This window comes from Leucoraja erinacea, chromosome 36, assembly GCF_028641065.1.
Source record: "Leucoraja erinacea ecotype New England chromosome 36, Leri_hhj_1, whole genome shotgun sequence".
In the NCBI taxonomy this organism is placed as follows: domain Eukaryota; kingdom Metazoa; phylum Chordata; class Chondrichthyes; order Rajiformes; family Rajidae; genus Leucoraja; species Leucoraja erinaceus.
Window position 1 is genome coordinate 6,021,485 of NC_073412.1, and position 25,569 is coordinate 6,047,053.

General features: G+C 38.8%; 1 protein-coding gene across 2 annotated transcripts in view; it reads left to right on the plus strand.

Annotated features, from left to right (window-relative positions):
- The window catches only part of peak1 (pseudopodium-enriched atypical kinase 1), a 97,938-nt gene that overhangs the window by 16,054 nt on the left and 56,315 nt on the right, over positions 1–25,569 (plus strand). Inside the window, exon 2 of one of the 2 annotated variants that reach the window (XM_055662552.1) lies at positions 11,219–11,273. The exons of the other annotated variant lie outside the window; for it this stretch is intronic. The gene's annotated coding sequence lies outside the window, so the exon portion shown is untranslated. The remainder of the gene's footprint in view (positions 1–11,218; positions 11,274–25,569) is intronic. 2 annotated transcript variants of the gene reach the window in all.

The window sequence follows — 25,569 nt, forward strand, 5'->3', positions numbered from 1 at the left end:
AATGTCTCCACTGGAACTGCAACTGCAACTGAAACCTAATAAAGTTTAATATTTCAGTATAATTTTGTGCTTCAACATAAAATGAATAATAGGATCATGAACTCAGTAAGCATGAATACAGAATTTAGTTTATAATGATACCCGTATGTGACATATACAGCAATATTTCTGCATTGTCTTGAATATTAATGAAAGGAATTAACAATTACATTTAAAAAGATTCATATACTGACCAATGTAAAGTTGTTCTGATGTGTAAAATCCAGCATGTCTGTAGAAATTTATTGGATGGAACTGCAAATGCTGGTTTAAACTTCTTCAGAATAGACTTGACCCGAAACATCGCCTATTCTTTTTCTTTTCTATTCTTAGATGCTATCTGACCCACTGGGTTACTCCAGCTTTTTTTTGTGTCTATATGTAGAAATTGTCGAGTTCCCTCTGGTGACAGGAATTTGGTAATGCAGGGTTTAAAATTGACCCCCTTAAATCCATGAGATGAAGATATTGCACAGGTTTTGATCCCAAAATAAGCACACTGGGTTCACCCTGGATATCATCAGTGCCTGGTGATAATTATTTTATGCCATTTTTGCTATAAAATCCGTGTTTTTGGGCTTCATAAATTTGTGCAACCAGCTAGTTCAATTTCCTGCCTGCAATGAACACTCTGCGTATTGTTTACACATGTCGTCTTGAATATGCAGGTCCATTTTGATGTTGATTAGCTATTTGGTCTTTGTGAAGACCTACTCTGCTTTCCTAAATGCACTTTGGGGAAAAGCAAAGCCATTCTGCTTAATGCATAATACTGCTATTGATTTTCTCCCTCGATCCGTCTCGGGTTGAATCATGTGATCTCAACATTACATTTTAATCTTTTGTTCCAACTGCCTCTGGTACAATAAGTACATGCCAGTAAAAATCCAATAATGTTACCTGATAGTTCAGCATCTGGCTCTCTGGTACCTGATTCCTGAGCTCCCTTTCATTCCCTGGCTTCTGGGCTCTGTTTAAACTAGTTGGGTTCTCTGGAAGATTAATTTTTCTATGTGTAAAATATAAAATATTAGTGAATTTAATTTGTGTAGGTACACTAATCTGGTGGTCTGGAAAATATACTTGCTCAACATGACCAACATTTTGAGGGTGCTACATCAGTGGCATTTTACTGTACTTTCACTTACTCTTCTGCCTCAACCCATCTGTTGCAGAAAACCTCGCCCATTTTATTGTTGTAATGCTAATCATAAATCAATAAATCTGATATTCCCTGGACTACTTTCTCATTTGGCACTGACCATTAATCAGTCGAACCCTAGCTGCACATAATCTATTTTTTTTAATATCCTAAATTACACAGGTTCCTGAACATGCGGAATAGATGTTTGCAATAAAATGGCAGTGCAGCTGATAGATTGATGAAGATATGCATACAGGTTTGATGTATAATCTTAATAAACTGTTTCCCATTGAGGATTTACAGGTTGAGTTGAATATGAAGTTACTGCAACATTAATTGAAAGAGGAGAAGATTTTTGAGAGTCATGTTTTGTGGATGTTAATAAATATCATTATCAAAAAAGAGGGAGGCAATAATTATAAGAATTTCTGGTGTTCACAGACAAAAATTAAAATATAAAGCCTGTGTGTCAGAGACAGACAGACAAGTGTGAACACAGTAGGGTGAGGTGATTGTATGTCAATGGATATGTTTTTGGGTCAGTTTTCCACTTTCCATCTAATTCTATCGTGAAGAGAGTAGTCTTTGGTGGTTTGGTGCAGACGACATTGTACTCTGACAACATTCATAATGTATTACACAACTTAAATTGGTCAGCATACATTAAACTCTCAGATACTGACATTTTTTATGCATGCATTTTAAATGATAGCTTACAACCAAGCATTTATGTCTCATGTCTATTGTGAACAAGATTATTTCTCTTCAAAAGTTTGGATTAGAAATAACCTAACTGGGTGACATCATAGTTCCTTGTTCTAGTTTCCAAATTTATGTTCAGTGCAGCTTAACCATTTAATCATGGAATAAAAATTAGTAATTTACTGTAAATTAATAGTTTCTTTTCTTAAATGTAATAATCTTTTTTTTAAGCCCTTTGCTCCGTTAGGAAGCTATGCCATTGACAAATGTGATAATGACATTTCCTTTAATTTATCCCAAAGAGTTCATGCTTACAATATTCTATTTATATACAATGCTCCTGTACATTACTTTCCTGCAATGATCAGCCATGACCTCAGCTGGCTCGAATACTCCTGCACCTATTTTCTATGCTTCTGCAGTGTAAGGTTTTAGCATATATAAAAAGATCAATCGGTACCATTAGGATTTCAGTAAAATGAAATCTGAATCCAGTGATTTATCGAACACAACAGCTTGTATGGAGTCACATATTAACCTTGTACCTAAACTGGAAAGGCTGTTATCTGAAATTGTTGAATTCCCTGTAAAGCCTAGAGTCTTGCTGGCAGTTTTAAACAAAATATGTTTTTTGACCATTAAAGTTGGAGTAAGTCTTGGTAGTCCATCATGCGATATGAGACACTGAAACCCATTGATAATACACAGATTTATGAGCCGACTCTTCAGTTTGTTATGCCTCTGGACTTCACATGGCAGATACATTTTAAAAACTTGTAAAGAAAATCAATTGCAAAACCCTGCCTCTAGCTTTGTTGTTCCATCATGGTTGTTTCGATGTTTCGACTAGGCATCCTTGCTACTCCAGACGCCCCCCCCCCCCCCCCCCCCCCCCCCCTCAGAGCAGATGACAGTTCTGTGACCATGTTTCTTTTCATCATTTCACTTTACTGAAATCCTGATCGATCTTTTTTATATGTGATAAAACCTTCACAACTACTAAAGACATTGGAAAAGCACTTTATATTACAAAGTGTATGATTTATTCTATTTGATCAATAGTAAAATGGAAAGATGATTGCATAAAATATTTTCTTTGCTGGCCGTCCAGTGTAGGGGGTGAAATAATTATTCTGAAGATCTACAGAATTTGAATCATGCCAGTCACAGTTAACATGTTTATGTCTAACCTGTTAAATTTATATTAATTCCTCATATGCTGAATTTACATTATTTCCTTGTACACTGTCCCACATTTAATCTACGCAATTCCGTCTGTTAACTTCAAAGTTGGCTTGTGCAATCAATTAAACATGCAAATTTATGTATCTTTGTTGCTACTTTAAATTAATCATGCAAACATTAATATCAAGTTCAAGTTTACATTTACTGTCACATGCACCAATTGGCACAGTGAAATTTGGGTTGCCCTACAGCCATACGAATAAAAAAGGAACACAACACACGATAGAATTTAGCATGCACATCCCCACACAGCAGAATCAACGTTTCCCACTGTGAGGGAAACATAGAAACATAGAAATTAGGTGGAGGAGTAGGCCATTCGGCCCTTGGAGCCTGCACCGCCATTCAATATGTTTTCATCCAACTCAGTATCCCGTACCTGCCTTCTCTCCATACCCCTGATCCCCTTAGCCACTAGGGCCACATCTAACTCCCTCTTAAATATAGCCAATGAACTGGCCTCAACTACCCTCTGTGGCAGAGAGTTCCAGAGATTCACCACTCTCTGCGTGAAAAATGTTCTTCTCATCTCGGAAGGCAATAATGTCCAGCCATCTTCCTCGTTTTTCACCCGTTTTCGCCCCGATGTTCAGGCCCTCTCGGTGGGATGATCGAAACTCCGACGTCGGAACGGAGAACACTCTCAGCGGTTTGGAGTTCTGAATCGGCCACTTCCTACTGGAGACCTCGGCTCCCGAAGTCCACAGGCCGAGCTGGATAGAGATTCCCACTGGCGCCCTCGTCAAAGGGATCTCGGAGCTCCGCGATGTTGTTCAGCGCCGCCAGCAGCTAATATTAATATCATAGTAATATGGGTTTTATTCCTGTCTGAAAGATATTTCACTCAAATTTATATTGTCTGTTAACCAATTACCTTTGAATGTTACTGATATGAAGATTTGAATACATAGCAGCAGTGAGCCAGTTCCTTTAAGCAGCTGAGAACGTGCTAATTTTCAGTGCTGAAAACTTTATGTAGATTATGTGTAATTATACACCATTTTCTAATGATATTAAAAAAGTGTTTTGTACTAGTAATTAATTTGTTCTGCAAAGTAATTGCATCTTATCTTTGAGTTGCTGATCTTCATAATGAATGGATTTTCAATTGTTTCTTGAGGCTTCATGTCCAGTTAAGATTTATAATCTTACTGTCTTAATTTATAACTACAACAGCATTCATCTGAAGGATTTAATGTGAGGAGATACATAATGCATTTTTTAAACACAACTGCAGTAATTACAGAGTATAATCAACTACTGATACTTATCAGTTATACTATCCCTAGAATTACTGATTGGCTAGAATTATTTTCAGCATGGCATATATGTTGAGATTGTATTATGAAATCATTCAAGCTTTTTGGATGAGGTATGGCTACAATGGAGAGACCATGACAAGAAACTGACCAGAAATGTGGAACTGTGGTAGTTATGTTCTAAAGCTTTAACATCCATTAATAAATAAAACGTTTTGAATGCCTATGATGAAATTGCATCAGCCAACATTCTAGTTCTGTTGAATGTGAATTGTATGTTGAATAAGTGCAAGCAGCAATCGGCTTTGAAATTGTGTATACAAAGAATGCTCCTCTAGTCTGGAAATGTATTCAATTAGACCATGAATGGTTAGTTAATGTGCACATGCTTATATAGATATATTTGTTCAAGTTGGAGCTGACCTCGCCATCTGAGATAGTACATTAGTGGATAATGGGAACTAACTGTGTCTAGAAAAGGATTCTACAATCTTTTGAGGAAAGTTCCACAATTACATTAAAAAAACCTAGTTGTAATTCTGTTTTTTTTAATCTTTCAAAGAAATTGGGTCCGCCTGAACGAAACAATTACGATGAGCATACATTCATGCAGCCTTTAATAATGAAAAATGTTCATTGGAAATTGAGAATCATATTTTGATTTGTATTCAAAGCATGAACTGACCAGGTTTAATATTTAGTAATGTTATCGTATTCAAGAGATCATTTCCTATTGAGCGGGCAGGAGGGCAAGCTGCTTGCAGTCGTCTGGAATTACTGTTATACCAGTTGCTGGGATATGTCTGAAAGCAATAGCAACAACTCTCCAAGTTGTGTGTAAGAGGAACTGCAGGTGCTACTGTAAACCGAAGATAGACACAAAAAGTTGGAGTAACTCAGCGGGACAGGCAGCATCTCTGGAGAGCAGGAATGGGTGACGTTTCGGGTCGAGACCCTTCTTCAGGGGATCCAACGGGATCCAATCACGAGCCACATTTTCCCATCTCCAACCCTTTCCGCCTTCTGCAGAGACTGTTCCTTCAGCACTCTGGTTAACTCATCCCTTCCCACCCAAATCACCCCATCCGCAGGTACCTTCCCTTACAAGATGCAATACTTTCCCGCAGAAGATGCAATACCTGTCGCTATACCTCCTCCCTCAACTCTGTCCAGGGACCTCAACAGTCCTTTCAGATTAGGCAGAGGTTCAAGCACCTCATCTACTGTATCCATTGTTCAAGATGTGGACTCTTATACATCGGTGAGACCAAACGCAGACTAGGTGATCGTTTCGCAGAACACCTTCGCTCAACCCGCCTGAACCTACCTGATCTAGTTGCTGGACACTTTAATTCTCCTTCCTATTCCTACACAGACCTTCCTGTCCTCGGTCTCCTCCATTGTCAGAGTGAGGCTAAACGCAAATTGGTGGAACAGCATCTCATATTTTGCTTGGGCAGCTTACAGCCCTGCGGTATGAATATTGATTTCTCTCACCAGGTAGCCCCGGCATTCCCTCTCTCTATGACATAGCATCTGAACAGTTGTGTACTATTTTCAGTCTAACAGAGGGTCTATGTGACAGATAACACATGAATAATATTTCTTGAGAAAGGTTATAGCAGAAAGAACAAACTGATTGTGATAATGAATGAATACAATATGTAATGAGTATCTGCTGAATAAAAAATCTAATGTAGCCAGTGAGACTATTATGACATGTTAACATGCTATGGATTTTTCATCTATAGCTTCTAGTGCTTTATTTATTTGTGTCGTGTAAATAAATGTTGAATAAATTGATTTGTTAAAAGTACGTAGTATTCTTAAAATTCCAGGTGAACGTATTTACTCAATTGTGCAGACTGAATAATTCTGGGCAGAAGCAATGCTCAAGTGACCCTAAACAGATTGGATGATCAAATTTAAATTCCTTATTATTAATGCTTAATTAAATCTATGATGGAGATGTATTTTGACTTTAATGCTTCTGGCAAAGAATGAATGAATGGTTGATGGTTGAGATTGATCCCTTGCTGAAACATGCATTGCAAGTCCAGTGAGAATATGATTGTACTTCACTATTCATACTAGCATGTTTTCTCTAACTTAATACGAGAATGGCTCCATGGGCAGATACAAGAGTAGTCCCAAGCTTCCGAAAGTGTAATCCAGTCAATATTTTCACAAATAAAGTAGTAAACAATAACAAAATGAAAGAATGTGGGAGTTAACTCCAAAGTATATAAAACGTATAAGGGTGAGCCTTGGAAGACAAAAAATTTAGCATGTCTCCAATGACATAATCTCTACAGATGCACCATACAAAGCATCTTATTGTGATGCATTAAAACTTACCTGGTAACTACTCAGCCTAAGACTACAATAAATTGTAGAGGGCTGTGGACGCAGCCCAGTCCATCACACATACCAGCCTCCTCTTCCATCAACTCCAGCTACACTTCAAGCTGCCTCTGGAAAGCAGCCAACGTAATTAAGGGCCTGTCACACTCCAGTCATTCCCTCATCTCTTGTCAGGCAGAAGATAAGAAAGCTTGAAAGCATGTACCATTACTTTCAAGAACTTCTTCTCTTCCGCTGTTATCAGACCCTGGGTGGATCTCTCATTAGCTAAAGATGTAATCCAGATCTGCCAAACTACCTTGTTGCAGTCGCTGCACTTTTTTTATATCGGCACTTTCTCTGTAGCTGGACCTTTTTTTTTTTTTGCACAACCTCTTACACATGTGTACTCCCTTATGGATTATTTTCTCTGAAATGTCAGTCATTCAACGTTTGTCCAATTTCTGTGGCTAATATCCTCTAATCCAGACAGCATCCTGATAAACCTCTTCTGCACCCTCTCCGAAGCCTTCAATTTTCAAAAATAATATTTTCAGGTTATTTTAGAATCAATTTAAATCGTGGTTTGATTTGCATGCTGACTTGTATGGTATCGTGTGGGGCGCCTAGTCATAGCAATATATAAAATATATTTTGGATTGTTGGACTCTGAGTTAGCCATTCTGATGATGAGCTTTCACTTTCCTGGTCCTGGTTAAGAAGAGAGGAATAATTCACAGAGAGTTCTGCTGATCACTTTTTAATGACTTTTGGGAGAGTCCAAAGGTCCTGAATAGGGTCAATTTCCTGTGTGATTGCTTCTAACATTACACCAGAATATTGGTAATCAATGTCTAAGCGTGCAGAAGAATGAATAGTTAATGTGATGAACTGGGCCAGAGAGGAAGGGGAGATACTATAGAATGGGGTGGCTATTGCTGTCAACCGTGGGACCACATTCCAATATAAGCATATATTTTTTAGTGAATAATAAAGACAATATTGTGATGTTATAAATCAAGCCAGAGGATATGATCATTTGAGGCCATGTATGTTTAACGGTGTGAGTCATATCTAGGATATTTCGTGCTCCGCAGTTTTGTATAATGGATCAAACAGGTTGGAACGGTTATGCTCTTAATGCAACGAAAATGTGAGAAGGGTCATTAAGAAGAAGAGACTAATGGTTGGTCAAAGTATGAGCAGACATGAGGAAGAAACTGTTTAAGGGGTTTATTGTGCTCTAAAATGGGAATGAGAACAGATTCAACTATACATTTCTCAAGGGAAAACTGATGAGAATATTGAAAAACAGCAGAGTAGTCAGATTACTGAATGTTTGCTGATCAGCATATGCTGGGCTCACGGGTACTTGATGGTTGGCATGGAGTTGGTGGGCCAAAGGGTCTGTTTCCATGCAGTATGACTCTGACTTTAATTGGATGGCTTTATCAAAGAGCCGGCAGAATGAGCAAAATAACTACTGGATGTGCTACATCATCTCGCGATTCTACCCATACAATCTTGTAGCTTGATTAATTTTGTTTTGCAATCCACGCATATTGGAGTTTCACGTGTTATTGCAGTAGGATGTTGCAATTTGTGGAACTCGGTTTCCTTTGTAGTACAGGTGCACAACCTTTTATCCGAAAGCCTTGGGACCAGACACTTGTCGGATTTCGGACATTTTCGGATTTCAGAATGGAAGATTTTTAGCGTAGATTAGGTAGGTAGCGCGGGCGGCTTGAAAAGTCTGGAGCAGCTGCCTCCTCCCCGGAGACCGGGAGAATCATTGCATAAATGTTAGTCAGTTAGTTTGGAGGGATTTTATGTGGTGGTGGTGGTGTAGGGGTGAAGGGGGAAACTTTAATTCTTAGTCCCCTACCTGGTCGGCGACTCCCAACCTCGCGGAGCTGGGGGCTCCGTCCGGCCGCGGGCAACGCCGGTTGTAGCTCCGACCCCGGCAACTCTACCCCTGGCTGCGCGGCTCCAAATCCAGCGACGCTCCGCGATGTTGTGTGTCGGCGGCCACAGCGCTCCGGAGCTTGCCGCACGGTGACCCGGTAAGGCATTGCCCGCACCCCGCTGGTATCCCAGCGCTGCGACGTCGCCGACTCCCGACATTCGCGGAGCTGGGGCGTCCGGCCGCGGGCCGCGCTGGATTTGGAGCGCCTCGCAGCCAGGGGTAGAGTTGCCGGGGTCGGAGCTACAACAGGCGCCGCCCGCAGCCCCACCGGCCACAGCGCTGCGGAGCTTACTGGACGGCGACCCGGTAAGGCATTGACCGCTCCCCGCTTCTCCGACCAGGTAGGGGACCAAGAATTAAAGTTTACCCCTTCACCCCCTTCACATAAAAGCCCTCCGAACTAACTGACTAACATTTAAGCAATGATTTACAGATGTTTAAGGCTCTCCCAGTCTCCAGGGAGGAGGCAGCCGCTACAGTAGTACAGACCTGGGTTGACCGTGGGTCGTTTTAGGTCAGGTTTGGCGCCAAACGCGAGCTTTGGTGCGCAGACGACATCTGGAAAAAATGGCCGGTTTTCGGAGCTTTTCGGTTTCTGGAACACCGGATAAAAGGTTGTGCACCTGTAGTGACATAAATATTAATAATATTAATCCATACAACAGGGGTAAGAGGCCATTCATCGAGTCACAGAGATGTATAGTATGGAAGTGTGTCCTTCTGCCCACCACATCCATGCCAAACATTTTACCCATCTACACGGATCTCATTGGGACCATATCCTATGCCTTGCCTATTTAAGTATCTGTGTTAATACCTTTCAGAATAGGAACTTGTATCTAATTCCACCATCGTCTCGGTGGTGTATTCAAGATATCACCTACACTGATTAAATAGACAACCTTCAGATCTCCTATAAAACTTATTTCTCTCAGCTTAAATGTTGAATCAAACTGAGGTGGGGGGGGTGGGGGGGGGGAAGTGGGGGTGGAAGAAGAAAGGAAGAGGTAGAACCAGCAGGCTGAAGGAGAGCTGAGAAGGGGAGGAGAAAGTAGGGACTACCTGAAATTAGAGAAATCGGTGTTCATGCCTCTGGGGTGCAAACTGCCCAAGCGAAATATGAGATGCTGCTCCTCCAATTTACGGAGGTCCTCACTCTGGCCATGGAGGAGGCCCAGAAAACCTCTGATGGAGAAACTGGTTTCCTGTAACTTTGAGTTTTGCTATACCGATGATGTCGCTGGATTTGTGTGTGAGTTTATGCAACATGGTGGATTGAACTTTTTTTTTAAACGTAGCAACATGATTTATGAACATGAGAATGCTTGGCACCATTGGCTTAAAGTATGCCTTTCTTTCCCTCATACTGTTGCTTTATGTGAGGAAATCCACTGGATTAGTCAAATGAATAACTGATAATCCAGTTAGTCCCTCAGATTTTCAGATGCTTGCATAGTTTTTCAGATCATTTGTTAACTGTTGAATTGTGAAAGAGATTCTGCACATCTGGTGGTCTTGCACAGACTTGCTCTGTTCACTTTAGTTTAACATTTTAATTATTTTAATATCTAGACTCGGAGTAATGTAGAATAAAAATTCACGTGTTAAAATCTGTGCATTGGCAGAATTAAAAGCATGAATATGACTTTAAATGTGTAAAATCCTGTCATGTTGGTGAGTTTTTTAATTGGATTTTAACTATTTCCAGATAAAGCATTCCATTTATAACATTTTCAAATAAAATTAGTTTTCCATGTTTAATAAATTATTCGTATCACAAATTCAATTCCGAAATATTTAACCACAATGTTAATTGGTCTAAATTATAGCTCCTTTTTCAGCTTAAGATCATGCATCTTAAATTTTGGCGTTTATATATTTGAGAGATTTAATTTTACATCTACTGAAGTCTTTGGCCATATGGTCTATACATCTAAGTCTTTGGTCACCTGATTTACATGTATATGCTGGGAAATTATGTTTCAAATTATTTAAAGGGAGTATCACTCCTGTCCTGTCCACGGAACATTGAGGTAAAACTGAACATAGAACTCGGGATACAGTAACATAAAGTGTCTGGCTGTTTATGATCTGGATGATGAGAAATTCCTTTTGAAACATTTTCAATTCTACACCACTGTAATCTTGGTCAATGGTTAGGTTAAAGCTGAGGCACCAGGAGCATGAGAGGATATGAACATTGGAAAGAAGGAAGATGAGGTATAGTATTAGTTACAATCCTGTTTGAATGAAGGAGCAAGCTTGAAGTCTTATATTACCCCTTATCTCTGTGCTCCCTTCCACTGGTTTGGTGGAATCAAGTTAATTTTAAATTAGAGGTTGAACCTGTAATCTGAAGATCTTTATGTGCCCATTCTGCACTCATTTTTCATTTTAATGACCTAGTGCAACTAATTTTCTTTAGAAATGTACTATTGTATTTACTTAATTATCCTCGCAATAATTTAAATAATTGGGTGACATCCTTCATTTACTCAGGACTGTACTTTCATTCCGCAGATGCCTTATCTGAGATCTTTACAAGAAGTCATCTTGTTCCAGATAGAAGATTAGTGTAAGTATAGAAACATTTGCCTGAAAGATTTATATGAAACATGTAATGCCATTTTAAACTTATCTTTTGATACATATTTCCCTCCTGTTTGGGAAACGGGTGAGTGGTGGAATATTGCCCTGGGGAACGGGTTGCGTTGGGGGTTCCATTCCTCCCGTGGAGGCTATGGGTGAGTGGTGCAATATTGCATTGGGGGACCAGGCCTCCCGTGTGACGGGGTTGGGTCCCAGTTGGTCTAGTTCTTTATATCATTGTGATATATCTTGGGTTTTACCATATAATTAGATTGAAAAATATTTGGGAAGTTCCCATTCCCTGTTCCTAGTTATCATTGATTATCTTGAATGATGCTGTTTTTATTTTATTACAAGCAAGTGTACAAAAATATAACCAGCGGCATATGACATAATAGTTATTGTGCAGCTTCAATTTTGATTTTAGCTATAGTTGAGAGAAAAGAAAAAGCAAGAGAGAGGAAAAGTGGAATGTGCAAAGACAGAACCCCTAGACTACCAAAGTGGTGTTGCCAAAGAGTGAGTAAGTAAAAGAAATAAGGAAGACGTAGAGAAATAAAAAAGACAAAAACAGAAAGAAAAACAAAAGGTGGTGATCTACCTGCCTCGCATCCCTCCACACCCATCTGTGGGGTGGGATGCTGTTTTTGATGGGGATCGGTGCTATTTGGTTTGCCACTCCTCTGATGAGTGGGAGCATTGGAGGGAGATAGGTCGTCTGATTGAATGTTGCCAGAACAACTACCTTACTTTCAACATCAGTAAACCAAGGTGCTGATTGTCTATTCAAACTGTTATATTAAAGTCAGGATTGAGAGAAACGGGTAGGCCTTTTGAAGACTCATCAGGGGGCATAACTTAAATCCCCCCTTTAAGATGCATAGGTAGATATAAATTCAATGATCGATGAACATGGTGAACCTCTCACTGTATTTTGATGTATTGCAGCCTGAGCTATAAGTGAATCTCTTGTATTGATTGCAACATATTTGCTACACCAAATATAAAATATTTTTATTTTGTTGTGTGCTAAACAAATATTAGAGAAATAATAATAATAATAAATTTTATTTATGGGTGCCTTTCAATAGTCACAAGGACACCTTACAAAAATGTAGCAGGTAGAGGAAAAACATGTAAGGGAACATGTAAGGAATAATAATTTGCTAAAGATATTTGAAGAGATTCTACAGGAAATTGGCGCACTTGAATTTGGTAACCATACATAATAAGCCTAAAGGTGGGAATGCACAGGCAGTGTTTTGATTATTGATTTGAAAAGTAGGTACAATCTGTTTTACAGGGGTATTGTTGCCATGGTGAATTGTTTTGCAACAGCCACGGATTTAATATTTCACTTTTCTGCTATCGCTATCTCCTGTTTTGAGCTTCCTTATGCATTCTGCAGAAACATAGAAAATATGTGCAGGAGGAGGCCATGGTGCCTTCAAGCCAGCAACACCATTCATTGTGATCATGGCTGATCGCCCCCTATCAATAACCCGTGCCTTCTCCCCATATCCCTTGACTACACTAGCCCCGAGAGCTCTATCTAACTCTCTTAAATCCATCCAGTGACTTGGCCTCCACTGCCCTCTGTGGCAGGGAATTCCATAAATTCATAACTATCTTGGTGAAAAAGTTTTTTCTCACCTCAGTCTTAAATGACCTCCCCTTTATTTTAAGACTGTGGCCATGGTTCTGGATTCGCCCAACATTGGGAACACCCTTTTATAATTTTATATGTTTCTTTAAGATTCCCCCTCATCCTTCTAAACTCCAGTGAATACAAGCCTAGTCTTTTCAATCTTTCCTCGTATGACAGTCCCGCCATCCCAGTGAACTTACGCTGCACTGCCTCAATCACAAGGATGTCCTTCCTCCAACTGAACTGTAGCAGCCATAAACACAATATGGCTACAAGAGCAGCTCAGAGGCTCAGAATCCCAGTAACTCGCCCCCTAAATATCAAAGACTATCCACCATCTTCAAGGCTCAAGACGGGTATGTGATGGAATAAGCTCCACTTTCCTGAATGAGTGGAGCTTCAACAAAACTCAAGACGCTCTACCATACTGAACATATTAGTCTATCCACAATCATTCACTCATTTCAGCACTGACTCACTGTAACAACAGTGTGCACCATCTACACGATGCACTGCAGTAACTCACCAAGACTCATTATGGAGCATTTTTTAATGGCCTGCTTGTATATCATTGTTGTGCCCACTTCATGAATTAACTTTCCACCATCGGGATTGATATCACCATAGCAACAACTTCTTCAATTATAATTTTATAAGTTTCCATCTTCTGCAGCTGGTTGAAAGTGCAGCATGTTCCTCCTTCAAATGCAAGCAATGTATCAGTTTCTGCTCTCACATCTGCTTGGAAGCACAAAGGATAAATTAAGACCAAACGACTTTGGCATAACAAAATTATATCACAAATAGAAAAACCATACTTTCAGCATATCGGTTTGTATTTTCTTCCGTGGTACCTAATTATAGGAATTTGCATATCCAAATTGAAAGTTAGCAGTTTTAAACTTCAGATTAACACCCACTAAAAATCCTTTGGCTGGGGGGACCTTTGTATTGTTTTCTGCAATGTACTTCCTGAATAGCTCCATTCCTAGCCACTGATCTTAATTAGAAGAGGTGTAATCTGGGTTAATTAAGGTGCAAAGATCAGGTTATTACATCATGACTTAATAAGCATAAAAAAAGATTGTAAGCTTAAGCTTAAATCCAATAAATTGGATTTAAATTTATGTTGCGGTTTAACATATTCTATATACCTAAGCGTATCGTTGCAAAACAGCTTCACGTCAGACAAAATGTTATATATTGAGACATTGATGCTATCCTTTTAGCTAATGCTATCCTTAGCAATTGGCAGCCAAGTGATGCTAGATTTAGAGATTAAAAATGCAGTATGGAAGCGGGCCTTTCGGCCCACCGAGTCCGCACCGATCAATGATTACCTGTACACTAATTCTTTCCTACATACTAATTAACCTACAAACCTGCACATTTTTGGATTGTGGGAGAAAACTGAAGCACTTGGAGGAAACCCACACGGTCATGGGGAGAATGTACAAACTCTGTACAGACAGAACCCGGATCTTGAGTTATGATCAAACCCGGATCTTGAGTGCTGTAAAGCAGCAACTCTGCTGTTGCAAATCCATGCTGCAAAAACAAATTTTTTCTTTCAAAAATATTGTAGAATTAATCTTAGGTAGACAAAAATGCTGGAGAACCTCAGCGGGTGAGGCAGCATCTATGGAGCAAAGTAATGGGTGACGTTTCGGGTCGAGACCCTTCAGACTGATGAGGGGGAGGGAGGTGTGTGGGGAAGAAGAAAGGAAGAGGCAGAGGCTGTGGGAGAGCTGGGAAGGGGAGGGGAAAGAGGGTGAAAGCAAAGGACTACCTGAAATTGGAGGTCAATGTTTATACCACTCAGGTGTAAACTACCCAAGTGAAATATGAGGTGCTGCTCCTCCAATGTACGGTGGGACTCACTCTGGCCATGGAGGAGGCCCAGGACAGAAAGGTCGGATTTGGAATGGGAGGGGGAGTTGAAGTGCTGGGCCACCGGGAGATCAGGTTGGTTATTGCGAACTGAGTGGAGGTGTTGGGCGAAGCGATTGCCAAGCCTACGCTTGGTTTCACGGATGTAGAGCAGCTGACATCTATGGCAACGGATGCAATAGATGAGGTTGATGGAGGTGCAGATGAACCTCTGCCGCACCTGGAAAGACTGCTTTGGTCCTTGGATGGAGGTCCTTAGGTCCTTGCTTCCTGATTTTGATTCAGTACAGCATAAACGGCAGAGAGTTAGTCATGGATAATCAGGTCCACACCGACCATTTTATTCTACCACACATTCCAAGCAACTCCTTCCAAGTTCTACCATTCATTTATACAGTGGCCAATTCACCTACAAACTGGCACATTTTGGGAATGTGGGCGAAAAAGAGAGCACCTGGTGGTCACATGGAGAATGAGTACACAGAAGTAATGCTTCAAGTTCAGGGCTGAATACTAGAGCAGTGAGATGACAACTCTGGTGGCTGCACCACTGTGCCACCCAGTAATGTACACTCTCAACTGTTTGATGCAATTCAGTAGAGATAGGTCATGCTGAATTAATTATGTTAGCTGTACATGGATACGTGTTTACTGTTTCTAATGCCGTTCCAAATTATTTTTTTTGGCTGCTAAAATGTGTGGGTGAAACATTGCTGATGGTTACAAAGGCTGTTGTTTAGTTTCTGAATTTATTCAAGTGGTGCTTGGAAGCTTCAGTTCTTGTGCGCTATCTATTATATTCTTAGTTTCCTTTGGCAGTGGATTAGAAGAAAATAATTATTATTTTGTGATTCCGTCAATTCTAGGACAAATATTAATAAGGGATGAATAGAATTTGGAAGATTTCATTTTCAAATGCACACTGGAAATCTATACATTTGAAAGATGGGATTAATACGGTTAGGTGCTCACGAGCTGGCACAGACATGGTGGGCCGAGTGGCATATTTCCACTCTGTATGACTCGATTAAATTGTGCAAACTGATGAGCGATAGTTGATGTGATGACGTCAGAAGGAAAAGTAAATATATATCTCGTCCATATTATCTTCTGAATTTCAAATCTGATCCCAATTGGCATTTCAACAGACAATCTGATTTCTTTGATTATTAGTATCTGTAAACTGCCCGATACGTTATCTATATTAGCACATTTACGTAAACATATTGGTTGCCCAGCTAATACTTTTGTTATTATTGGAATAAAATAAATCACCTGAATCGGATGAATATTTACAAAGGGAAATAAAATTGCAACGATTGGTGAGGCAGTAAAGATGGACATGTTTTTAATGCTTATTACTTTAATTTCGACTGTTGAATATTTAATGAAAACGGCTTATTTTAAAAGCTTTTCTATCATTGGAAGGTCTCCTTGGATCGATGAGAAAATATATTTTGAAAGTGGAATTTTCAAACCACCTCAAAAGTTTACAAACTAATAAGAACATTTAAAACTGTGATTGGGATTAAGAGGGAATCATAGGAAATCAGACTTTAGATTTTTTAAATCTTAACCGATTAAATCCATCATCTGAGTGAAGCTTAATGGGTCTTGGAATCACTGGGGAGAATCTCCTGCTTCCATTACACAGAGCACTTTATTCGTGCATTGTACTGAGCAACGCAGGACACGGATTGTGGAAGGTATGTTCATAATATTTGTTGTATCTTTGCTTCAGATTTAAATTGAGAGTTTAAACATTGCCACTTTAGTTACTGCTCTCAATTGTCACCGATCAGCATTTTTTGTTCCTGCTGATTTTCAATGTTATCAAAAGTCTTTTTCCTGATTTTTGAGAAATTGCTGTAGTCAAGAATCTAGTCTTTAAAATATTTAAGGAGTTGGCTTTGATCTTGCAGTTTTGACATCACATTCTTAACTGAATAGTACTTTGACCATTTATATTTTGCTGTGCTTTGCGAAATGAATTGTAGATCGGGGTTATTTGAGTTGTGAGGTCAGTGATGGAACAAATGATGGGTATCATGAATGAAAATGGACAGTATGCATTGTACATGTGCATTGAGCTTTTATATTTTCTGTACAAGAGCTTTGAGCCATTTATAATGTATGCATTAAAATTTTAATACATTTGCACTTGTTTCTATGCAATACTGCAAAGTTTTATTTATATTGTGCCTGTTTTTGAATTTGTTGCTGTTCTCTTACCTTTAAAAATGTTTAGCTGTGAAGACCACTGAATAAAAAGTAAGTCACTGTTGAGTCTGAGTATGATTATGTCATTTAGATCCGGCTCAAAGGTTTGTAGATTAATTTAAGACAAAGGTATTCAGCTGACCAAAAGTCTATTTGCACTACTTATCACATTCTCTATTTTTATTTGTAGACATGTCTAAAGTACAAAGCATAAAAAATGTGCTGAATAAACTATGTAACCTTTGTCAGGATATATTTGAAAAATCTGGTGCACTGTCAGCTCACAAGGTGAAACAAAATCTTTAAATTAAAGATATGAGATTATCTTTTTGTAATCATTACATGAGTGCAGAGCATTCCTGCAGAGCATTTATGAAATGTTGATTGATTTCCTGTTTGTTTATGTGATCCTTTACCCAAAAAAATATCATCCTCTGAGTTGTCCAGAATACAATGATCTTGATCATGGTTCATTTTATGTCATTCCATATGTTTCTGGACAGTCGGAATGGAAACAAATGATTTCATCTGTCATTTAGTGAACGTAAGGGAAACTAATGCAGTTCCACTGTTGAAAGCAGAAGTGAAAGTGAATTATTGCTAACCTTCGACTTTACTGCGATTATCACATCTTTACCAAATCCATAACCGAGATTTGCGAAGTAGGCTTGAAAATTGATTTCTGTCGGGTCATTTCAAGGCTGGAAATATGATAAAAGATAAAACCGATAGATTAGTTGGTTGTTACTGAATAAAAGCTTTCTGTTGGGCAGCCACCTAGAATAAATTAGATCTTGTTCTTGTTTTGGTCTAATTCAAACATACCAGTGCTTCTGGGGAGACTGGATTGTACCATTGATGCTTTCTGCACTGCCCTGAAATGTCCTTACCTGAATAATGGAGAAATCCATGACTGTACCAATTAAAATCCTTTCATTGGAATTTCAACATCTTCAGTTGAACTCTTCAATTGTTCCACTAAGGGATTTGTAATGATTTTATTCTTGTTACTGGACTCTCCAGCAGAGAACCTTTCAATTCATTGGTTAGGCCATCGCATTTGCCAAAATTATATTTTGGAACATTTCTGGTGCATATAGATCCCATCCGATGTACTTTAAAGGCTTAAAAGACTCATGCCCTTATTGATTACATCTAATATTTATTCAAGTCTATTTCCTGAAAAGTACTTGATATGTGAAGCACTTCCTGACAATTGAGGGCTTTTGGCTAAGTGACCTATCTATAGGCATGTTACAGGAAATGTATCTGCCCTCCATTACAGAATTACACTAATACACCCATGGGGTCTGACATCAGGGAAAAGTAGATTTTTTAATTAAAATTTAAACCTGAGAGATTTAATCTGAGAGAAGTCTATTTTGAGATTTTTTTTATTGATAGAATTATTTAATGGTAACGTTATAGTATGAATGCGTGCAATGTGTTTCTATCTTGATTTTAATTGAAAATGTCAAAATTACAGAATATGCAAGAAATAATGTACTCCTTGTTAAAAATTTAAAGTGCATGTTATTTCTGGAAAGAGAAATAAGCAAATGTAAGAAAATAATCTTTTATGGCACTTGCAAATCGACGACCTAGATTAATTTTAATTATTTTGACTTGGTCTAGTTGACTTAATGGCTCGGATCAATAATTACTCTCCATTAAGGAGTTTGACTGCAAAAAATGGTGTTATGATATGATGTACCTCCTTTATCTAGGCATTAAATAAATGAGCATGCAGATTATTGACTCATTGAAAACCTGCATCACATGCTCACTAGTGTATTGCATAGGTTTTGAAAACTTGGAGCAAAACTTGAATCATAAATTTCCCGGTTCAAGGATAAAGAAGACGTCTGTGGACTTACTGCACAGAATGTCAACTACTTTTTTGCCATCTCGTTGTCATTTTCCAAACTTGTGATTGTGAGTTCTACATAAAACTATCAATCAGATCCAGAACCTATGAAATATTTATGACTATTAATGATCTTGATGCAATGTTTCCTTAATCTGGGATTTGGTATTGAGGACACAGAAATCATATATTCATCTATATAAACCTTCCATTGTGGTAACCATGGCATCCTTAACATCATTCTTCTGATGCTGCAGCTCACTGTGTATAATATTTAGCTCTGAAAAAATCAATTTTAATTAGCTTTTTTTAAATGGTTTGACAAATAGTCTGAGTAGTGATTTAGGTATAAATGCCATTTATCCAAATGCAAAGTATTTTTCAAACAGTTTAATATATTTTCTGACATGCAATTCATTATTTGAAATATCCTTTTAATTATTACTGTTATTATTGTTAATTGGCATTGACTAAACTTTGATTGAATAGAGAATCATTCACAATTCATTTTAATTTAGCTTTCAGTGCAGACCAGAATATGATCACATTGCAAATGAGGCTTTGTGGAATATTGATTCACTTAAGTGTAAACTCAATAGGCAATAGGTGCAGGAGTAGACCATTCGGCCTTCAAGCCAGCACCGCCATTCATTGTGATCATAGCTGATCATCCACACTCAGTACCCGGTTCCTGCCTTTTTTTTTTACCCCCATACATCCCTGTCATTAAACTTATTTACATTTAATTTGATATAAGTTAAAGCATTTCTCTTCCTATAGTTCTGCCAAATATTCTTGATGTATTGATAAACCTATGTAAGTGAATTTGTGGTTTTTGAACAAATACCTTTTTCCATGTTAGAAAGCACATGATAGTACAATCCTGGAATGAAAAATCATCATCATTGTCTCTTCTCTTTTGTGCTTAATTTTCAGTGTTGTACTTGGTGTCACTTTTAGAATATTTGAAATCCTTGTGCTATTCAGTTTCCTATTAAGTAAGTCAACCACGGTTTCATTCTTGTGAGTAGCAGCAGGTAGGCAAGGCCATATTTAAATATAAGCATCTTCCATCACAACCAAAAAGCTACCATACCTTGTGTAGGAAGGAACTGCAGATGCTGGATAACACCAAAGATAGACACAAAATGCTGGAGTAACTCAGCGAGACGGGCAGCATCTCTGGAGAGAAAAAAAATGGGTGGTGTTTCGGGTTGAGACCCTTCTTCAGACTGAGACTCGAAATGTCATCCATTCCCTCTCTCTAGAGATGCTGCTTGTCCCACTGAGTTGCTCCAGCATTTTTGTGTCTATCTTTAGCTACAGTACCTTGTTCATTCATACCATTTACAACTTACTTTGATCTCTGGCATTCCTTATATGATGTTTTAAAATTGTGCACTACATAACTGCCAACTTAATTGCGTAGTTGAAACGAGTCATCAGTGGCTTGAAAAGTAGTCCACCGAGATGAATTTTTATCTTCAGCAGCTCAACTGCTGACAGAAATTTTGGCAGAATTCTAGGGAGGGAAATGCTTAACCAGATCAACAAATCCAAAAAAACAGTGTCAGATTTTGATTTAAGAAGTGGAGAGGATGATATATGCTGGTGGACAATTGACATTGGAGCTTCCACATTGACTATGGATGTGATGCACTACAATGCTGAGAACTATATTCTGCACTCTGTATCTTCCTCTTGCTCGATCAAGTTGAGTTTGACTTGATTGTATGCATGTGTGGTAACCTGATCTGTATGGATAGCATGCAAAACAAAGCTTTTCACTGTACCTCAGCACATGTGACAAAAATAAACCTAAACTATTTTTGTTTGTTCTTGCCATATTCTTTTATCATATAAAAAGATAGGGATGCCTCTGTTGATGTAAAGGCTTTCAAAACCCTGGGGCTCCATAAAACTGGAAAAACTATATTGTAGTTGCCAAAGTTTGGGAGTATAAAGGAAATGTTTTCCAGATGTTTCAAATCTAATCGAGGATATGAACAGCAGGAAACACATTGAAATGCAAATCCCAAGTGAATAGGAATAAGAAGGCAACCAAACATCAACTCAACAATAAAATAGCAGATCTTTACCCTTGCACCTGTTCTTCATCTGTTTGAAAAATACACTAGATTTATTTGTCGTTGAATTATAGAGAGATGCTGTAGCGAAGCAGGCCCTTTGGCCCATCAAGTCTATGCCTACTGCAAAGCACCCATTTACACTATTATTCTCACCACATTCTGCCCAATTTACACCCCATCCTCTATACCACGTTACGCTAGGGGCAATTTTGCTACTAAACCCTGGCAACTGGGTGTCCCAGAACCAGTGAAGCCGGGTTCAGTCTTGGCCTTCGGTGCAGTCTGTGAGGAGTTTGTAAGTTCTCCCCATGACTGCATATGTTTCCCCTGAACCTCTGTTTTTCACCGACACCCCCAGAATCTGTGGGCGAGAAAGTTAATTGGCTGTCATAAACTGTCCTAGTGTGTAGGTAAACGATAGTGATGATGGAAATGTGGAGAGAATAAAAGATAGGAGGTCAGGAGGAATTTCTTTAGTCAGAGTGGTTGATCTGAGGAATTCATTGCCACAGACAGCTGTGGAGGCCAAGTCATTGGGTATTGTGAGGCGGAGATCGACAGATACGTGATTGGCAAGTGTGTCAAGGGTTATGGGAGAAGGCAGGAGAATGGGGTCGAGAGGGAAAGATAGATTAGCCATGATTGAATGGCGGAGTAGACACGATGGGTCGATTGGTCTACTTCTGTTCCTAAGACTTATGAACGTCTGAGCATCTGTGGAGGACATGGATGGATGGTGTTTTGGTCGGGATCCTTCTATTGAAACGTCTCCTCTGTTCTGGAAGACATACTGCCGGGCCTACTGAGTTGTTCCAGCAATCTGTCTATTTTTGGCTTTCCATATTGGATGCTGATGAATAAGAGGGAAAAGAATCATACTTATGTCCATCTTTCAGTCTTTCTGTCTGTTTCTTTGGTGCAAATAAAACTGAAAGAGGCTTTCTCGTACCAGGTTTGTCATTTGATATTTTTCTGTTGGTGTTTTTCTGCTTTTTTCATCTTCCCTTCTTTCATCTTTCTCTTCTTTCATTTTAACATTTTGCATCATATCAAAGCGTTCACAATATGTGCCCTCTATCATGGAGGGTGAGAGTCCCAACATGTGGGAAGACCACTCCTCTCCATGTCCACACCATCCTGGTTCATCAATGCATCGATTATAGCAGAATGGTTATACCCAGAAAACAAACTAAGAATAAACATACTGTTTTCATGTTTGCAAACTGTTAATTAATACAGTGTCATGTGCATATGTCGTATGCTTCAACTTTAATTGATATAAATAACTTTAATTGGGAGACTATGCTGTATCCCTATTTGCCGGAGATACAAAGCTAGGTAGGAAAATGAGGGAAAATCCCAGTGTAAAATGAGATATACAAAGATAACAGATGAGGAGGGAGGTGGGTAGATGGAGTTTAAATTTGTGTCTTAAATGGGAAAACAGACAATCGGAATTCTGCTTTAAACAATGAAGAACGAGTATATGTGATCATACAGAAGGATCTTCTTGTGCTCGTTCATGAATCTAAACGTATCTTGTTCCTCAAGATCAAGGTTCGTTTGTTCTAACTCTGGTTCTAAAGTGGAATCTGTCGGTGATGTGCCAGGAGCTTGGTGGAGCAAGTTGGTAGGTAGTTTGTTGTTGCTCATGAACCCTGTAAATTTGAAAATTACTTCTTCTATTGTGGAGACTCGAGGTGCTTGGTGACTTTCCAGGTGCTCTTCCTTTATTTTGAGCATTTGATTCCCTTGTGTTCAGGATGTTGCATTATTTTCAAGAATAGTTTGGGAACATCCTTGAATCATTTCCTCTTCCTCCTGGAGTTCCCTGGTTGTGTCAAAGGTTGGCTGAAAATACTGGTTTTACAAGGATGATGTCAAGCATGCAGACAATATAGCTTGTGTGCCAGAGCTGTTTAACAACTGTGCCTTAGTGCTGCAGATGTTGGCTTGGGAGAGAACACTGATATTGCTTCACTTCCCTGCCAATGGATCTGTAGGGCTTTGTAGAGAGAATATTGTTTGTATTCTCGAGTGCTTTGAGATGCCTTCCATTATTGGTCCATACTGGGAGTTGCGGCCTTTGGTTGCTCAGTCGTTTGTTAGATTAAAGGCTGAGATGTATGGATTTTTGTCTTTTGGCCAGAGGTGGACATGAAGGAAAAGATTATTCATAATCATATTACGCCAGTTCAAGGAAGCCTTCTGGCTTCTTGTTTTTGGATATTTTTCCTTGTAGAAACTTGACGTGAATTGTCAATGTAGCAGAAACTAAATCACAAAAGTGCAATTTATAGCTTGTCCCATCTTTATTTCCCCCTTGCTCTTGGCCTTTTCACCAATGGTAACAGTTTACCTGAATCTATTCATTCCAGTACCTGTATAATTTTAAATAACTACCAGACCCATTTGAAATCCTCCTTTCCACGAAAAACAATACAAGATTAATCTGTTTATCCACAGAGCTAAATTCCCTTAGCCTTGGAATCATTTCAGTAAATCTCCTCTGTTTATTCAGTAAAGACTTTCCAGAAATGTGGCAGTTATACTTGGCCAGGTTCACATATGGCTGACCCAGTGTTTTTAAAAGTCCATTGTGACTTCTTTGCACTTGTGTTTTATTCTATTTATAAAACCCAGGAGTACCACATGCATTACCAGTGTCTCAACCTGCACACCCATCCCTTAATCTCTTTGTTATTGCACCTTTTTTTTAAATTGTGCAATCTTGTTTATGTTCCCTCTTCTCTTTCTTCCTATTAAAATTTAGAAATTCTCAACGTTTTAAGTCTGATTTGCTGCCTATTTGCTAATTCTCCAGCCTGTCTCTTTAATATTATTATCCTCTGATCATTGAACTTCTGGGCTTCAGATCATTAAAGAGAAACCTCGTCAAACTTGGAAATCTATTATATGATGTCGCTAGTACTGCAAGCATAAATGTGTTACTAACATTTCTGTTGAATGGGTAGCGGGTATCGCTGTTGAATGGCATCAGGCCATCAGACTGTTTAGGCAGGCATGTAAATTGCAATAAGTATTAAAGTACATTCTGATATGTCTAGACACCAGTAATTTGATGCTGAACAGTTGTTGGCAAAAATTCTCTTTTATCATTTCCATGGCCTTTGAATTTTAGCGTCCATTACATTAATTATGAATGTGACTATGTGATGTGGATTGAAGTCTTTTGTCATTGAATGCGCTTTTTAATTAAACCTTCAGACGGGCAAATAGTATAAAATGTCCAATGGATCTAAAGTACAATATTTGTGGTATGCATTTTTATATTTAGCAACTGTTGCTGAAGTACTGTATAAATATCGATAGCATTAACTTGCACATAATATTATTTACATACATTTCTGGATGAAACAGAAATTGTATAACTCCAAAATTACACTTATAATTATGGCTGGCTATTAAATACCTATACTTCTCCAATAGAGAATGTTGGAAAATCAGTGAGAATTGATGCAGAGATAGTGCTGGTTATCATTGCCATTGGGAATGGGGTGACAATACCCTGAAACCTGTTGTACTCTATTTTCCAGCTTTGTATCACTGGACATGGTTGTCACCATTTAAAACAAATCTGTCCTTGAAAGGAGCAGCTGATATCCTTCATTTGCAGATTTCTATTAATAAGCTATTTTGAGTCCTACGTTGTTTGCTGCTACCTATACAATTAACATGTACCAATGAGCAGGCTGCTGCTAGGTATGGTCTGCGCACTGGTTGACCAATGGCCCATGAATGGACAGGTACTAACTCTCTAAAAACACCCACAAAATGCACCAGCTCTAATATGAGTCTAGTCCTCATGGGTCTATAATATTTTTGCCAACTACTTTTTGCCTTCAGCATCCTTATATTAAAACCACCAGGAGATTCAGATATTCCCCAAACCCTTCAATTCATGAACTGGGAATTGGTTCAGAGCTTGCATTGCATTTGGCAAATGCAAATAAGATCCGTTCCTCAAAATGGTTTGTTAACAATATGTCTGTTATGTGTACAAAATGAATATTATCCTGTGAAGCAATTCCACATCTATTTCAGGTTTACGCCTTTTTTAATGTTTGAAAATCAGCTGTGGTATTTCTTATTAAATATTGCAGTTTTGAGCAATTTCAGTTGCACAGGTTTTTGGGTAAAATACGAAGACCCTCAGATTAACATAATAAAGTGTTGCGTTATCAGAATTTGTTACCAAAGCATCATGATCAATATCATTTAAAAACAACAACGGAAGAAAGGGACGAGGCAGGCTGTCGGCGAGGCTGCCATGTACGGCGCCACCTGGTGTTGAAAGTCAAAATTAATCGTGATACCAACGTTGCTTTTTAAGTCAATGAGCAATTGTAAACTAGGGTAGACACAAAATGCTGGAGTAGCTCAGCGGGACAGGCAGCATCTCTAGAGAACAGGAATGGGCGACGTTTTTGGTTGAGTCCCTTTGTGACCAATTGTAACCTATTTTGTTAGCTTTGATTACACAGTGCTGCTTTTCCACCTTTTAGCCAATGCAGACATTTCGCTATTAGAAAAAATACACAATACA